The sequence below is a fragment of the Zingiber officinale genome, chromosome 9A, assembly GCF_018446385.1.
Source record: "Zingiber officinale cultivar Zhangliang chromosome 9A, Zo_v1.1, whole genome shotgun sequence".
Lineage (NCBI taxonomy): Eukaryota > Viridiplantae > Streptophyta > Magnoliopsida > Zingiberales > Zingiberaceae > Zingiber > Zingiber officinale.
The window spans coordinates 116,334,637-116,350,281 of NC_056002.1; positions in this window are offsets into that span (position 1 = coordinate 116,334,637).

Genomic DNA, 15,645 nt, shown 5'->3' on the forward strand with positions numbered 1-15,645 from the left:
GAAAGTAGAAGCAAACGCAAAAGCAACCTGCATACTCTAGTGTGGTCTGACAAAGGAGGAACTCAACAGAGTAGGACCGTTCTCAAGTGCAAAGGAGTTATGGGAAAAGCTAATCGAACTACATGAGGGTACATCAGAAATCAAGGTAAGTAAGCGAGATCTACTTTTCAATAAATTATATAATATTAAAATACAGGAAAATGAGACGGCTAGTCAACTCCATGCCCAGATACAAGATCTACTCAATGAGTTCATGCGATCGGACAGAAAGTGGAGAACCGCGATATATTGAGGTATGCTTTAAACGCCTTCCCGAGAAATGCCTTGTGGGGATCCATGGTAGATGCCTACAAGGTTTCTAAGGACTTGTCTTCCATTAAATTAGATGAACTCTTTTCTGAATTTGAATTGCATGAGCAGACTAATGCACGTTCGGTCGAGAAGGGTATAGCTTTGGTTGTAGGTAGTAGCAGAATGCGCGAATCGAGATCAAGGCGTAGAACCGAACCAGAGTCAGATGAAGAACCTGACTCAGAAAATGAAGATGACGAACTTACGACTAAACTCGTCAACCTAGTAAGAAAACTCTACCAGAAAAAGAAAGGCTTCACCAAGAAGGACCTCAAGAAGGCAATTCAATCCAAGGAGGCTCAACCAAAGTCAAAAGTAAAGTTTGAAGTAACATGCTACAACTGCAATCAGAAGGGGCACATCAAAGCCAACTGCCCAAATCAAAAGGATGCAAAGAAGCAGCAACGGAAAAAAGAAGGCTCTGAAGGCGACCTGGGATGAGTCATCTTCGGAAGAATCCGACGACGAAGAACTCGAACAAACAAGTTTTCTCGCGATGACGGCCCAGGACTACATCAAAGAGTCCGGAAGCAAGGACGAATCGGAAGCTGAGTCCAAGAGAAGCCACGGATCCGTATCCGTTTCCGAAGGTCCTGACCCCGCTGTAAGTATCCCGCGTTTACACAATTTAGTAAACTATTTAATGCGAAAATTAGCAAAATCAAACATTAAGATCAAGTCACTTCTAAAGGAGGTAACTGTAGGATCGAAAAGAATTTAGATATCTCCACAATAGCATGATATTGTCCACTTTGGGCCTAAGCCCTCATGGTTTTGCTCTTGGGCTCTACCCAAAAGGCCTCATGCCAATGGAGATATCTTTCTCTTATAAACCCATGATCTTTTCCATGTGTTTTCAATATGGGACTATGTTTGCAACCTTGCAACCCCAACAATCCCCCCCCTCAAACAAAGGACCATGGGCTTCCCACGTCCGATCCTTGACCCACCAAGTCTTCCTGCCCCTCGGTCTACCCGACCTACTAGGACTTCCTGCCCCTCGGTCTACCCGACCTACTATGACTTCTTGCCCCTCGGTCCACCCGACCTACTAGGACTTCCTGCCTGGTGTCTGGTCCCTTGATCCGAACATAGGAGCCCCCACTTTCTTTGTTCGAGGTCAATATTGTACTCACATGGTTCAATCAGACCATAGCTCTTGTGCACAGTCGGCGGTTAAACCTTCTGGCAGTCCGGGCTCTGATACCAATTGTAGGATCGAAAAGAATTTAGATATCTCCACAATAGCATGATATTGTCCACTTTGGGCCTAAGCCCTCATGGTTTTGCTCTTGGGCTCTACCCAAAAGGCCTCATGCCAATGGAGATATCTTTCTCTTATAAACTCATGATCTTTTCCATGTGTTTTCAATATGGGACTATGTTTGCAACCTTGCAACCCCAACAGTAACAACCCTTAAAGAAGTAACTAACTTCGAATCCTTGCCTGACCCAGTTCAGACTGGAAACTCAACTCAAGTTCAAAAGCTTGAGGAAGAAAATTCCAGCTTGAAAACTCAGGTCAAGGATGTGAAGAAAATGTTGGAACGATTTTCTTTGGGCTCCAAGAACCATGACCTAATTCTTGGAAAACAAAGAGTCATTTACAACAGATCTGGGTTAGGATTTAAAACTAAATATCGATCGTATTTATCACTTGTACATAGAACAAATAGAAAGGTGGTCCAAGCATGGGTACCTAAGTCTAACTTGATCAATCAAGTTGGACTTGGTCAATATTGGGTTCCCAAGGATCAAGTACATTACTTTGATAGACCATATCGAGACTATGATCCAGGGGGAGCCAAAAGAAAAATTGTATTAATAAACAAATAAATCATTAAAAGAACATAATTAAAATATAATTAAAAACTTAAATCTAATATATAAATTATATATATATATATATAATTATCAATAATTTAGGTGGAGGCTCTAGAATAGCTGGCACATCCAAAACTAACATACCCGACAGGGTAACCCAAACCAAGCTACTCGGCAGGGTAATTAGAACTAATTAGAAAGGGAACAAGTTTAATTTAACCTATGGTACTGGTAAAATTTTGGATGATAGTACGTTAGGGAAGCTTAGTCTATACATGTCTAGGAAGATATGGCTTAAAATTCTTTTAAAAACTTATTTAAAATTCTTTTGCCAAACTTATTTAAAAATGATTTAAAAACTTATTTAAAATTCTTTTAAAAAAACTTATTTAAAAATGTTTTTAAAAACTTATTTAAAATTCTTTTAAAAACTTATTTTAAAAATGGTTTAAAAACTTATTTAAAATTCTTTTAAAAATTTATTTAAAATTCTTTAAAAAAAACTTATTTAAAAACTTATTTAAAATTCTTTAAAAAACTTATTTAAAAATGTTTTTAAAACTTATTTAAAATTCTTTTAAAAACTTATTTAAAACTTATTTTAAAAAAACTTATTTAAAATTCTTTAAACTTAATTAAATAAGTCTATTAAAAACTTATTTAAAATACTTTTTTTAAAAAAAATGCTAATGTTTTTTAAAAACATTGACTAAGTGTTTTTTCAAAAAGCTTTTCAAACTTATAGTAAGACCTTTTTGTTGGTGTAATTTTCAGTAGGTCAAGGTTGACCTAGTTGACCAAGCGTAAACCTTGGTCATGGTTTCGATGTTTGACAATACAGAAAGACATGTAGACATGGACAATGCAGGTGCAGTTGTCCATGCGGAGAGATACTGATCAGGGTCTGATCAGGTTGAATGAAGAAGAGTCAAGTAGGTCAAGGTTGACCGGATACTTGACTGGGAAGTCCTAACTGGGATGTTAGGCAGTTCGGAAAGTCCTGGTGAGTGAAGCCAGGCAGTCGGGAAATCCTGGTGAGTGAAGCCAGGTGAAAATCCTAGTGAGTGAAGCTAGGTGAAAGTGAAAGTCCTGGTGAGTGAAGCCAGGCAGTTGGACAAAGTCCTGGTGAGTGAAGCCAGACAGTTGTGAAAGTCCTGATGAGTGAAGCCAGGCAGTGGGAAAGTCCTGGTGAGTGAAGCCAGGCAGTGGGAAAGTCCTGGTGAGTGAAGCCAGGCAGTTGTGAAAGTCCTGGTAAGTGAAGCCAGGCAGTTGGAAAGTCCTGGTGAGTGAAACCAGGCAAGGGAAATCCAGATGGGTCAAGGTTGACCAGACATCTGGTGAAAAGTCCAAGCAGGGAGCTTGGCACGTGAAAAGTCCAAGTAGAGAGCTTGGCACGGGAAAAGTCCAAGTATGGAGACTTGGCACGGAGAAGACCAAATTAGAGACTTGGCACGGAAAGTCAGAGAGGGCTCGGTAGCTCGTTCTCCGGACTGTGGTCAGAGAGGGCTCGGTAGCTCGTTCTCTGGACCGGACGAAGTCGGAGAGGGCTCGGTAGCTCGTTCTCCGGACTAGGTCAAGAGAGGGCTCGGTAGCTTCTCGGGACCATTTAGGGTTTAGGGTGGAGCTCTAAACCACGGATCGATCTGTGACCGATCGATGCGCTGAGTATCGATTGGTGCAGTGACCGTCGGATAACAAATAGAAGGGTTACGTAAGCCATCGATCGGTGCGGAGATCGATCGGGGAATCGATCGGTCTCCACGATCGATCAGAGCAGCCACCTCTCTTACAGAGGTGGGATCGGTCCGGGGACCGGATGGAGCCTGATCGGTCCCCGGGAGCGATCGAGGTGCCTAGACCAATCGAGCTTGACTGATCGGTCGTAACTATCCGTTGAGAGACAACGGCTATCTCCGTCTTCTTCGCTGTCTTCTTTGCAGTGCAGGTTATAAAAGGAGATCGAGGGCTTCTACGCTGCTTCTTTCTCTTCTTCCTACTGACTGCTAAAGTATTTTCTGCTTGAGCTTTGTTGAGCTCTTCTTCGCTGAAGCTTCGCGTGAGCTTCCCTCGGCTGGGACTTCAACTGGACAGTTGGTGCTGTGGTTGGATTCCTGTGAAGTTGCTGCTTCATCCAGTCGATAAGAAGGCAAGCTAGGGTTATTACATTTTTGTATTGTACTTAGTTTCTTGCTGTATTCTTGTACTCCTGTTTATCTTGCTGTTGCAAGACATTGTGGCGAGGTTTCTCCACCCACAAGGAGTATTTATTAGCCGGTTCTCCGGGGACTCATCCACCGACAGATTGATAGGGCTCGTCCACCTTACGGACACGCCGAGGAGTAGGAGTATCACCTCCGAACCTCGTTACATCCATGAGTTTGAGGTTTGTCTTCTTCCTTTTCGTTTCTACGATTTCATTTCCGCTGCGCTAACCCTAATCGTAGGAAGAAACGCGAAGAATTTGGGGCGGCTATTCACACTCCCCTCTCTAGCCGCAATCCATCGATCCTAACACTTTTTACTTAGCCAAAAAGTGTTACAAGGACAATTATTCCACCAAGCTAAGTGTATTAAGTTAACATTAGCTAAGTTTTCCAAAATCAAATTATTTTTGATAAACATTTTTATTTGTTAACTTAGCCAAGTTGTACTAATATTTTAAGCAAAAAAAAAATTCTCTAAGTCAATATTTTTATCTTTTTGAAAGCTAAGTTGTACTAATATTTTAAGCATATATTTTATTGCTAAGGCCAATAGTCACTTACGCTTAGAGGGAAAGTATAAGAAAATTTTGATGTATGGCAAAGGAGGAGAGTATAAGAAAATTCAAAGAAATTAAGAAAAAGAGAGATATTATTAAGGGGGAGTTCTTAACTTACTGTACTGTACTTAATTGTTCTTCACTTACTGTACTTAGCATTATTTTACTTAACTTTGAATTGTTGTTGCCATAATCAAAAGGGAGAGATTGTTGGTGCGGGAAGCATCCGACGATCGAACCCGAGTTTTGATAATGGCAAAATGATTCAAAGTTAAAGTGTGTTGTTATATCATATGTTGATTGAGCTTTGCAGGAAAGTCCTAGCTGCGGTTAGGCAGGTAAAAAACCCTAGGAGGTGGTAACCCTAAGTAAACAGTCTTGGCGGGTCGGAGCTTCGGGTAAAAACCCTAGGGGGTGGTAACCCTAGGTGGAAATCCTTGTGTCGCGAACCAGGTGGAAGTCTGGACGAGCCGTGAAGCGAGCGTCCAGCATGAAGACCGGAAGATTCGAGCGTCGAGCAAAAGTCCAATCGATCGAGAGGACCAAACTGGCAAAAGGTAACTTCTCCTGAGTGGAGTAGGTGAGGACGCATTCCCTGGAAGAGGGAACAGTAGGCGTCGGTTCGACCTAGGGTTTCCGGTCGGAAATCCGAAATCAGAACCGGACAGTTCGAACACTGTCAAACTTAAGTTTCTAATACATTTTGTTTAGTTCTAACTCTGTTTTGCAGAAAACTAATAGTTTTGTGCAGGGATAGAATTGACCGGGATCGGTCGACCGAACCTTGGGATCGGTCGACCGAACCCCCAAGCCAGCAGATCAGATTTCTAGAGATTGGACCAGGCTCGACCAGAGGATCGGTCGACCGAACCCTGGGATCGATCGATCGAACCAAGGATCATCAACGTCTGGATCAGGCCCGGTTGATCGGGTCAGAGAAGCGGATCGGTCGACCGAATGGCGGGATCAGTCGACCGAGCCCCGGATGAGACTTGACCAGATTGAAGCGGAGCGAGCGGACCGGGCGGATCGGATAGGAGGAGATCGCCTGATCGATCAACCGAACGCAAGGATCGGTCGACCGATCCGCCTCAGGTCAAGCCTGATCCTGAGACCTGGGGATTTGGATCAACACTACAGAGCCTATAAAAAGGAGCCTCGGGAAGCAGCCAAAGCATCAATCTCGAACAAAACAACCGATGCTTCCGAACGCTCTCCGAACGCTTCCAACACGCGCTGCTACTCCGACAACTGATGACCTCATAATTCTTGTGTATTGTCGGTACCATCTCTTTATTCAACACTTGTAATTCTTGATTGTAAAAGTTTTTCGAACTGATAGTGATTGCTCACCGAAAGCGATCTTCGATCGCGGGCCTTGGAGTAGGAGTCGCCCTAGGCTCTGAACCAAGTAAACCCTTGGTGTCTCTCTGTGTTTGTGCTTATTCTGTTTATCATTTTCACTGCTTTAACTCGAACATTTTCTGATTCCGAAACGAGTGAAAGCCACGAGCGCTATTCACCCCCCCCTCTAGCGCTTTCAATCCAATAATTATCAATTTAAAAGTCTTATTCTAGACTGCACGAAGTGATTAACAGTTTAGATGGTTTAATGAATTAGTTTGTTTCTTACTTTTTTTTTATAGAAATAAAGTAATGTTGAAACTGGTTTTGTATACTACTTTGTGGTTTTCATGCAAACTGCAAATCTATAAGATTTGAGATCTTACTTGAGTGTTGAATTTTTGCACATATATATGATATGTTAGCATGTGAAGCAGTGATGGATCATTAATATTATGTAGACAAAAGGTATATGACTTCCTCTATGATTCCTTCTTTTGTTACTACTGTTAGCTATTCTAGTTGCTTGCTATGACTGTAATTATATTTTTTTTTTACAGTAAAATGGAGAAAGCATGGTTTGCAAGTATCTAAAATTTTACATTCGATGATCAGTATGCAGAAAAGGGATCAGAGAAAGCATGGTTATGGTATACTTATGTATAAACTTAACATATTGTAAAAACATATGTGTATTTATTATTCTTTCAAAATAAATTTTTTTCATACATATAATAGTGTATTTCTTTTGATATCAATAGGTTGTTGATCTCCTGGTGCCTTATCAAAGGGGTGGAAAGATTGACCTTTTTGATGGAGCTGGTGTGGGGAAGACTAGATTTATTATGGAACTGATGATCAATAATATTGGAAAAGGTTGGTATAAAAGAATTAGCAAGTGAGAAAAAAGAGTTCAATGAAATCCTACAAGTTGAAGATTGTGATGGGACTTTGGTTGATAATAATTAAGTGCAATCCTACCTGGCATGAACCACCATCACAAGTTTCTAGTTTTTTGGCTATTGTTCATTAGTTGTAAGTGGAACTTATTTGTTTATTTGTATTGAGATAAATTTTATTTAAACATGAGACATGTTTCTTCTTTTGTGATTGTAATTCTTGTATAAGTAACATTCTGAATGGCATTAATGTGGGGAATATTCTTTCTTTTGTGATTATGATTCTTTATTATATATTTATATTGAAATATGATATATTGGTATTAAAAAATAATAATTTAAAATACAATGGTTTAAAACCGTTGTTGTTGTCTATCACCCTCAAAGACAACGGTTAAAAACCATTGTCGTAGCCCCAAAAATGATTGTAGCTGGCAATGTTATTAAAAAATGCTCTAAACAATAATGGTTTTAAACCGTTGTCTTTTCATTCAAAGACAACAGTTTAAAACTGTTGCGAAATTGTTGTCTTTTCATTCAAAGACAATGGTTTAAAACCGTTGTCGTAACCCCCCACTTTTAACAACACTACCAATTACAACGATTTTAAAGGGCCTATGACAACAGTTTTTAACCGTTGTCTTTTAATGTTTTTTGTTGTAGTGATGTCCGATCGGGTAGAGAGTCGAGCGGTCGAGCGGTCGAGCGAGCAGCTGGGCAAGCGAGCGGCTGAACGAGTGACCGACAGAGTAGACCGAGCTCACGACGAGGCGAGTGAGTGGCCACACGAGTGTGCGGCCGGATGGGCTTGCAGTCGAGCGGACAAAGAGGCCGAGCGATCGAACGACCGAGCGAATGAGTGTTCAGCCGAGCGAACTGAGCGAGTGGTCGAGCAGGCAAACCGAGCAACCGTGAGAGAGGTCGAGCGAGAGAACTAGGTGGTCGGGAAGAGAGGTTGAGTCGCCAAGGGAACTAAGAGGCCGATCGGGCGGACAGATCGAGGTCAACCAGGTGAGCATGCCGAGGCCTGTGAGTAGCCGAGTGAGTGAGCGACCAAGCGATCGAGCGACCGATCGGGCAAAAACTGAGTAGTCGGGCGAGCGTGCGACTAAACGAGCGAAGCAAGCAAGTGGCCAGTCAGACAGAGAAGCCGAGCAACTAACCGAGTGAGCTAGTGGCCGATCGGGCAAAGAAGCTAAGCGGCTGGTCGGGCAGAGAGGCCGAGTGGGCGAATGCCGAGGCCTATGATGGTTGCAGTTTCCTTGAAACATATTCGCCCCACCTCTGGCTATGCTTTGAGATTTACTCAGGTCGTCTATTTCCCTAGATACAATGGTTAACCGTGATTCCCATCAAGCACTGGTGGTCACAGTAAACTAAGTGGTACCCGACTACTATCACAGGCACTCCGCCGAGCTAGAGTTGCATGACAGAGGAGGAGGGGAACGAAGGTGGATCTACTGCTTATTTTTTTTGTGTCTTGCTCAAGACCATGATCTCCCTTTATATAGGAGCACCATCCTTTCCTAGCATTGAATGATGAGTAATAGTCATTCAATACCTAGGGATTAATGATAGTCGGCAACCATTACTATTCGAGAGGTTAAAACAATGGTTAATACTTTCATTTTCTTCTTGTGTTACCTTCTTGAACAACAAAATGAATCCACGTGGCAAAATTTAGTTATTCCACTTGGGCAAATTTTGCCTCGACCGGTCCGGCATTTGACGTGCGCAGGTCATGCTCGCACATGAGTCAATATGATTTAGTACAATTTGGACCCTGGATTTGCACCCCCTACTCACCCATGCGTAAGAAAAAGCCTCTCCCCATGCATTTGTTCACATCATCAATGCATGTGAATAATATAAACCAATAAACATGCCTTGAAACTCCTAATGTGGAACTAAAGTCTCATTCACAATGGAACTTCATGCCTCTTCCACCTCTTCTCCATTCACATATATTCAATAATCCCCCACATGAATGAAAATAGGATATGTGATAGCATTCAACAGTTAAGTTCAGTATAGGACAAGTAGGTTTTACCTTTTGAACCTTCCCTTGTGAAGATCTGTTTGCTTACTGTCTAACAATAAAGGCGATGTCCTTGAACTATTCTGCCGTCATGTGCAAGCATTGACATATCTCACCCAAGACTCTCCCTTTGACATATCTCACCTAAGTACTGGTGGTCACGATGAACTGAGTGGTACCCGACTACTATCACAGGCACTCCGTCGAGCTAGAGTTACACAACAGAGGAGGAGGGAAACAGAGGTGGAGAACTACTGCTTCTTTTCTATGTGCCTTACTCAAGACCATGGTCTCCCTTTATATAAGATCACCATCCATTCCCAGTATTGAATGGTGAGTAATGACCATTCAATACCCAGAGATTAATGATAGTCGGTGACCATTACTATCCAGGAGGTGACAAAAACAATGGTTAATGCTTTCGTTATCTTCTTGTGTTACCTTCTTGAACAACAAAAAGAATCCACATAGCAAAATGTTTGTTGTTCCACTTGGGCAAATTTTTCCCCGACCGATCCGATATTCAGCGCGTGCAGGTCGTGCTCGCATATGAGTCAATATGATTTAGTGCAATTCGGGCCTTGTATTTACACCCCTCTGCTCACCCACGAGTGAGAGAGAGCCTCTCCTGATGCATTTGTTCACATCATCAATGCATATGAATCAATATAAACAACAAGCATGCCTTGAAACTCCAAATGTGGGACTAAAGTCTCATTCATAATAGAGTTTCATGCCTGTTCCACCTCTTCTCCATTCACATATATTTAACAATCCCCCCACATGAATGGAAATAGGATATATGATAGCATTAAGTAGTTGAGTCCGGTATAGGACATGTAGGTTTTACCTTTTGAACCTTCCCTTGTGAAGATCTATTTGCTTACTGGCTGACAATAGGCGCGACGTCCTTGAACTATTCTGTCGTCTTGTGCAAGCATTGACATATCTCACCCAAGACTCTCCTTGATATAACTCAATTCTCATGAGTGTGTTCATTCTTGGCCATGAACATGCTTGGTTCTGTGAGAAGTTCTAAGAATTGTGCCTCCAATTCTCTTCGAAGCAGCCCCACTTCTTTCTCACATAAGTGATCTCTTAAGAGTATTCCTCATTACTCTACTTGGATCATTAAAAGTCGTATGCTCAACCTCCGTCCTTCACTGATCCACTGGATCGGTCCCCCACAATAAGTAACTTTGTCTGTATAATTAGGTTGTCCCTTTGAAACTAGTTCTTGGGATCTCCAATCTCCAATCTGCATAGGTTGGGTTTCCTTTGCACCAACATTTCTCATCGGCATCAAACACATCTCTCACGATGAGCTCGCAACTAACTCTCTGTTTAACCCCTTGGTTAACGGATCTACTAGGTTATACTTTGACTTCACATAGTCAACAGTGATAACTCCCATTGAGAGTAGTTGTCTAATGATATTATGTTTATGACATATATGTCTAGACTTACCATTATATAGATGGCTTCATGCCCGATCGATTGCTGATTGACTATCGTAATATATGCAAATTATCAGTACAGGTTTCGACCATCTCGGAATATCTTGTAAGATTTTTCATAATCATTCAACATCTTCCATCGTGGATCTAGCTATTACCGTTTGCTTAGAAGATTTCCAGGAAATAGCTGCGCCTCCCAGAGTAAATACATATCTACTCGTAGACTTAGAGTCTTTTATCTCAGATATCCAATTTGCATCACTGTATCCTTCGATCACAATAGGATATCTCATATAGTGTAATCCATATTCACGAGTATACCTCAAGTACCACGGTACTCTTGTTATCGCTTTCCAATACTCAACACCGGGATTACTCGTGTATCTACTTAGTTTACGTATTGAGTAAGCCAAGTCAGGTCGTATACAACTCATCATGTACATCAAGCTTTCAATTACTCAAGAGTATTCTATTTGAGAGATATTGTCATCTCAATTTCTTGATAGATATTGACTTATATCTATCGGCGTTCGTGTCAACGCGGTATCACCCTTGGTGAATTTCTCAAGAATCTTGTCTATGTAATGGGACTGACTAAGAACAAGTCCTTCTGTTATTCTAAGAATTTTGATTCCTAGAATCACATTAGCTAGGCCCATGTCTTTCATGTCAAATCTTGAATTCAACATGTCCTTAGTGGATTTGATTATCTTATCATTACTCCCAATAATAAGTATGTCATCTACATATAAACACAAGATGATATAGTCATTCTTTGTGACTTTTATGTAGACTCATTTATCACATTCATTAATCTTAAATCCACATGCCTTCATGGCATTATCAAATTTCTCATGTCACTGCATTAGTGCTTATTTCAAGCCATATAATGACTTCATCAATCTACAATCCTTATTTTTCTGTCCTAGCACAGAAAATCCCTCAGATTGTTCCATGTAAATTTTCTCTTCTAAATTCTCATTTAGAAAGGCTGTCTTTACATCCATTTGATATATTTCGAGATTCTATAGAGCGGCTATAACCAACAATACTCTAATGGAAGTTATTCTCAATATGGAAGAATATGTATCAAAGTAATCACGACCTTCTCATTGTCGGTATCCTTTGATTACTAATCTATCCTTATACTTATCAATTGTGCCATCTAACTTCACTTTCTTCTTGAAAATCCACTTGCAACCTAGTAGTTTACTTCCAGGAGGAAGATTCACAAGTTCTCAAGTGTGATTTAATTTTTGTAAGATAGATTATATCTCAGATACAACTGCCTCTCTCCAATGAGGTCCATCAGAAGAGCTTACGACTTTTAAATAACTCTGAGCTCACTTTCCAACATGAAAGTGATAAAATTCGATCTATAGTATTTTTCTATCCGGACTCTTTTACTCCATATAAGCTCAACCTTGACTGGTTCCTCATCATCATCTTCTTTGCCTTGTGTTTCACATACCCGTTTTGAGGAGTTAGCTTCCTCTCGGGTCTTATACAGAAACACATACTCGAAGAACGAGGTATTTCTTAATTCTATTATCGAGTTTGTGTCTATATTCGATTTTTGTGACTAATACAAAAAAAAATTGATACACACTACTGTTATGTGCATATCCAATAAATATGCAATCAATAGTCTTTAGTTCTATCTTAATCCTTTTCGGATTAGGCACTAAAACTTTTGCAAGACACCCCACATTCGTAAATATTTGTAAGATGATTGTCTTACATTCCATAACTCATAAGCGCTCTTATCTATTTTTTCTGGAGCATCTGATTTAAAAGGTAATGATCTGTTAACACAACTTCCCCCCACATGAACTCTAACAGCTTAGAGCTCAATAGAAGAGCATTCATCATCTCCTTTAGAGTTTGATTCTTTTGCTCAGTAACTCCATTTTATTGAGGTGTATAAGGAGTTGTTGTTTCATGTATGATCCCATGTTCAGCACACAATTCAACGAATGGTGATACATATTCACCGCCTCGGTCACTTCGAATCACCTTAATATTTTTATTAAGTTGTTTTTCAATCTCATTCTTATAGAGAGCAAATTTCTCTATAGCTTCATCCTTACTTTTGAGAAGATACACATAACAATATTTTATGTTATCATCTGTAAAAGTGATGAAGTATTTATTATCACCACGTGTTGGTGTACCTTTTAGGTCGCACACGTTAGTGTGGATTAGGTTAAGTGGTTTGTCACTTCTTCCAATATGTTGAAAGGATGACCTTATTATTTTCGCTTCAACATAAATCTCACACTTATATTTTAGGTCAAGATGGAATATAGGTATGCTTTGCATGTTTATGATGGCTCCAGTATCGATCCACCATTGTCACGGGTTTGAACCCACCAGGTTCAATTTAGAGACCATGATGTAGAGGTCATCCATTTCTAGTTCCACGTTCAGGTTGGCCTCCTACTTTTTCTTCGGCTTTCTACGCTCTGAAGATTTGTGACCGATTCGATCACAGTTGAAGCACTTCCCAGAGAACTTCTTCTTGTTGATGCCTCCTCTGGGTCCCATATTGGAAGACTTAGGGGTTTTCCATTTCGAATTTTGATCATGCTCGACCACGTTGGTTTTCACAATAGCCTGAGAGAATAGTTTTCTCTCTGAATGCTTGTTGTCTTCTTCGATGCGAAGTCTAACAATGAGTTCCTCCACATTCATCTCCTTCCTCTTGTGCTTCAAGTAGTTCTTGAAGTCCTTCCAGCCAGGAGACAACTTCTCAATGATAGTAGCCACTTGGAAGGTTTCACTCAGAACCATCCCTTCTGAGTGAATCTCGTGCAAGATCACCTGAAGCTCCTGGACTTGGCTGATCACCATCTTGGAGTCAACAATCTTGTAGTCCAGGAATTGGCCTCCGATGAACTTCTTGGCCCCTGCATCCTCCGTCTTGTACTTCTTGTCCAAGGGCTCTCACAACTCCTCAGTCGTTCTCTTCATGTTGTATATAGCGTACAGTGAGTTGGCAAGGCAGTTGAGGATGTAGTTTCGGTAAAAGAACTCAGAATAAGTTCATGCTTCTACTGCACTGATGGTCTGTGCATTAGCATTCTCAACACGCTTGGGAGGAGGGCCCTTGGTCAAGAACCCAGCTAGATTGATTGTGGTCAAGTAAAAGAGCATCTTTTGCTGCCACCTCTTGAAGTTCAGTCCATTGAATTTCTTTGACTTTTCTCCGTGATTGATTGACACAGTTCTAATATGGGTGGAGGAGGCCTTCATGTGTTGAGTCTATTGCACCTCAACACTTTGTTCTATGGGCATCTCAACAAAATCGAATCTATTTCAAGATTGTTGGACAATCTATCAGAGATTTTGGAAATTAACTAAATTTAAATTATACTGAATTAAATTCAACTTATCTATCGAGATGGCCTGAGTAGATAATCTCAAGCTGCCAGCAGAGGCTGATTTCTGCCAAGTGCTGAATGCAGACTACACAGTATCCGAGTGAGCTGAGAGGGCGAGCGGGCAGTTCAGCCAAGCGAGTAGATCATCCAAATGTCCGACCGAGCAGAGGGCCGACCAGTCGAACAGACCAAGCAGAGGGCCGACTAATCGAGTGGACCGAGCGAGCGACTAAGTGAGTGACCGGCCAAGCAGACAGAGTGAGCGGCCGGGCAAGTGAGCAACCGAGCAAGCATGCGGATGGACAGGCTTGCGGCCGAGTGGATAAAGAGGTCAAGCGATCGAACGGCCGAGCGAATGAGTGTTTAGCTGAGCGGACCGAGCGAGCGGCCGGGCGGGTAGACCAAGCGACCGTGAGAGAGGTCGAGTGGGAGAACCGAGCGGTTGAAAAGAGAGGTCGAGTCGCCAAGGGAACTAAGAGGCCGACCGGGCAGATAGAGAGGCCGACCAAGTGGACAGAGAGGCCTACCGGTGAGCATACCGAGACCAGCGAGCAGCTAAGCGAGTGAGCGGTAGAGCGAGCGAGCGGTCAATCGGGCAAAAATCGAGCGGCCGAGTGAGCGTGCGATCGGACGAGCAAAGCAGGCAAGTGGCCGGTCAAACAATGAAGCCGAGTGGTCGACCGAGTGAGTGAGCGGCCGGTCGGGCAGAGAAGCCAAGCAATCGACCGAGTGAGCGAGCGGTCGGTCGGGCATAGAGGACTAGTGGGCGAATGGACCTAGGCCTGTGATGGTTGCAGTTTCCTTGAAACCGATTCACCCCACCTCCAGCCATGCTTCGAGATTTACTCGGGTCATCTGTTTCCCTAGATACAATGGTTAACCGTGATTCCCACAAAGCACTGATGGTCATGGCGAACTGAGTGGTACCTGACTACTATCACGGGCACTCCGTCGAGCTAGAGTTGTACGACAGAGGAGGAGGGGAACGGAGGTGGAGAGCTACTGCTTCTTTTCTGTGTGTCTTGCTTAAGACCATGGTCTCCCTTTATATAGAAGCACCATCCTTTCCTAGCATTGAATGGCAAGCAATGACCATTCAATGCCCAGGGATTAATGATAGTCGACAATCATTACTATACGAGAGGTTACGAAAATAATGGTTAATACTTCCATTACCTTCTTGTGTTACCTTCTTGAGTAGCAAAAAGAATCCACATGTCAAAATGTTAGTTGTTCCACTTTGACAAATTTTTCCCTGACCAATCGTATTTGCATATGAGTCAACATAGTTTAGTATAATTTGGGCCCTGGATTTGTACCCCTACGCACCCATATGTGTGAGAGAGTCTCTCCCTTTATATTTATTCACATCATCAATGTATATGAATCAATATAAATAAATAAATATGTCTTAAAACTCTCAATATAAAACTAGTTCACATATATTTAACAGTATATACTGATTTACTAAAAATTGAATCATGCCACTCTAAAACTTATCAAAGTACTCAATATAATCAAAATGGATTTAATATTATTATAACAACTATCAGCATTGCTATTACAATAATTAAAATGATTTTACTCA